Source organism: Macrotis lagotis, chromosome 2, assembly GCF_037893015.1.
Source record: "Macrotis lagotis isolate mMagLag1 chromosome 2, bilby.v1.9.chrom.fasta, whole genome shotgun sequence".
Lineage (NCBI taxonomy): Eukaryota > Metazoa > Chordata > Mammalia > Peramelemorphia > Peramelidae > Macrotis > Macrotis lagotis.
Genome location: NC_133659.1, coordinates 330,738,651 through 330,742,220, shown reverse-complemented (window position 1 = coordinate 330,742,220; position 3,570 = coordinate 330,738,651).

Sequence of the window (3,570 nt, the reverse complement as noted above, 5' to 3'; positions counted from 1 at the left end):
GCCCGCTCGGCCTGGACCCCCGGACCCCGGCTCCGGCTCTGGGGCCGCTCCGCCCCGCCCCCCGGCCCCGCCCGAGGCCCCGCCCCCGGCCCCGCCCGCCGCGCGCTCGGCCGGCCCCGGCCCCGCCCCGCGCCCCCCCTCGGACGCAGCCCCCGCGGCGCACGTGCTCCGGGGACGCCCCCGACCCCCCGGGAGCGCAGGGCCCCGCCCCCAGCCCGCCCCTCCCCCACCCGGCCCTTGACCTTGAGCCCCGCCCCGCGGACCTGGGGCCCTGGAGCCGGGCCAGCCCGGGGCGCCCTCCCTGCCGGGCCCGGCCCAGCGGGGCAGCCACTGAGACCACTTCCGTGACCCCTCCTTCCCGAAGACCCGACCTGCGAGGGGGAGCCCAGATGTGGGGGGGCTGTGCTCAGTCAGTCCAGCAGCGGGACGGCCAAGGTCACCAGCCCTCCGCAGCCACGCTTGAACTCAGGGCCTCCTGGCTCCTAAGTCTTCTTGCAGACTTAAGCTTACCAAGGCCTTCTAGCAAAGCAAGCTGCACTCAGACTTTGGGACACAGCGACCGGCCCAGTGCTGGGGGGGGGCAGAGCCGGAACACATCTCTGGTGGGGCCGCCCTGAGACTTGGACTTTGGGGGAAAAGTCGGTCGGGCCCAGGCCGGAATCCTTTTCAAGAGGACATGAGGGCGGCTAGGTGCGGCAGTGGATAGAAGCACCGGCCCTGGAGTCAGGAGGACCTGAGTTCAAATCTCACCTCAGATGGTCAATATTACCTAGCTGTGTGGCCTTGGGCAAGCCACTTAGTCCCATTGCCTTGAAGAAAACCTAAAAGGGGAAAAAAAGAGGACATGAGAGGGATAGGATGACGGGTATAGTAACCATCCTGAGGAGGGCAAGGGAATATTGGGGAGTCAATCTGGAAAGGCAGATCAAAGTTTGTTAACACACTAAATCTCCTGTAACTTTCTGAACCAAAGTTCCCGGCCTTGAAGCCCACTCAGACGGGCCCAAGAGGGCCGGGTTGTCTTTTCGGATCTATCCCCCCACCCCTTAGCCCATAATTGAAGCTTTTCTTTCATTCCTTCTTTATCCTGGAGGCAAGAGGGAGCCAATGAAGTTTCAGGAGCTAGGGAGTGACCAGGACAATGCACACTGCCTTTAGACCAGGAGATGACTTTGAGACCGCCCCAGACTAAAAAATGTAGCCCCCTCCCGCCAGCCCCAGTCCCGAACTCCTCTCTGCACAATTAGCAAAGCTAGTCATTGAACTGCAGTCATCCACTCTATCACCTAGGCCCTAATCAAGGTCTTTCCACCTAATAAGTCTCAGTTTACCCATCTCTCAGGTCTAAAATGAGCCTGAGATAATGCCCAAAAACTAGCCACCAGGATCACTAAGAATAATGGCCATGACGAATGGTAAAGCACCATCTCACCACCACCACCGGCAGCCCACCATTTACAGCAATTTCATAAGAGTTTTAGTAGGGGAAGAGACTTGCCCACTCTTATTAGATCAGAAATCGAGATCTGAAAGTTACTTCAGTCATCTAGTCCACATACTCAGTTTACAGAACTGAAGGGATTTGCCCAAGGCCCCAGGTGGCATGAGCAGACACAAAGTAGCTGGGTGGCCTGGTGGATAGTGTATTGGACCTGGAGTCAAGGAGACTCATTTTTCTGCTTCTGTCCCCAGACACTTCCTAGCTGGGTGACCCTGGGCAAGTCGCTTAAGCCCATTTACCTAGGTTTCTTCACCTGTAATGCAAACTGGAGAAGAAATGGCAAGCCACTCTTAATGTCTCTGCCAAGAAAACCCTAAACAGGACCATGAAGAGCCAGACAACTGAATGACAACATGGGATTAGCCCTCAGACCTTCTGACTCTAACTTCACCTATTCTGTTATTATCACTGCAGTGAGGTCATTCTGATGTGTCGGCACAGCTTCGCTCCCATCCCCTGGTTAGGCCGCCCTTTCAGGCAGGTAGCTGAGTCAGGGAGAAGCTAAGTGAGTACTGCACCTAGTCTTGTTGGAGACTTCCCCCTAGCAATTATCCCATTTAGGAGGTCTTTAAGTTCAACATGATGTCATTACCCAAAGGGCACCAGGACTTCTTCAATCTGTTCAACCAACATTCATTGAGCACCTGGTCTGGGCCCAGTGCTACATGAGCATCAGAAGATCCAGAGGACAAAATGACTCGGTCCCCAATGTCAAAGCCTGTACAGCCAAGAAGAGAGGTCCTCCGTACCCCACCCCAAATCCAGTAAGGGAAAGGGGCCAAGACTGGTCTCCAGTCTTCACCATGCCACGTGGCAGTGCTAGAGATCTTCCCACTGAAGCCCAGATATAACTGTGTATTTTACAAAGTGATTTACCCATATGGTTCAGGCAGAAAGAGTATTTTCTTTGGAGTCAGAGGTTCAATTCCTTCTGCCACTATCTACCCCTGGGACCTTAGACAAGGTTTTTCCCATCTCTGGGCCTCAAGTTCCTCTTCTATAAGAGAAGAGTATTGGACTAGTGGACTAGCCACCCCTTTCCAGCTCTGAGAGCCTATGGTTTCTCTGGAACTCAGTTTCCCCATCTGTAAGAGGCCTATATGAGATTCAATTCCATTTTCTTTCCTTAGAATGAGCGTGAGAAAGGAAAATGCTGTCCTTCTCCAGATGAAGGCCTAACGGACCCTGATTATAGACTGAAGCATATTTTTTCAATTACTTTATTCTTTCTCATGATCACTTTTCCCTCTTGAGTCGTTTCTTCTTCCACAACTGAGATGAATATTGGAAATGTGTTTTACATGATAACACATGTATAAATGTGGAACTGCCTATCATGTTCAGAAGAGGGGAGGGGAGTCAGTGAAGAAAATTAATTGGAACTCAAAATCTTGTAAAAATGAAAGCCAGAATTTTCATACCAAATTAGGGAGAATACTATTAAAATTGTTCATTATACTAAAAAAAAAAAAAAAGGCTGCACGTGAGGAGGCAGCAGCCAGAGGATGGAAAAGCCCAAAGCTGCCCCAGTCTGCCCTGCTCCTAGTACCCCTAGGCCTCTCTCAGGAAGAGACACACACACACATGCCAGTGCGTGGGGTACAGGCCATTGAAGAGAACAGGCCTCCTTACCTACCTGTTCAACAACTCGTTAACCACCTTGGTACCTTGTCCTATCCTGGCCCTAAGGGCAAAGCAGATACTTATCATCCCCGTGCCAGAGTCACACTAGGAAAGGGGGACAATATGACCTGAGAGCTCAGCCTCGCATGGAGCATGGTTGGGCCCCTGGAGGTGATTCCAGTCTGTTTCCTTAAGGTACCTATGAGATTACAAGGTTATGCTTCCCCTCCCACAACCCTCCAAGAGTAGGTAGCCAGATACCTTCCAGAAGATGCCAGGTATCAACTCTGAACAAAATGGGGAAGAATAATGTATTCACACTAGATTCATCATCCCACCAGATGGTGGTAACCAACTTTCCTGGCTAATTCTTGCCTCCCCCACTCCTCCAGGACCCATCATCCCTGGCACCATCAACATTCACAGGCATCTAGTGATCAATCACT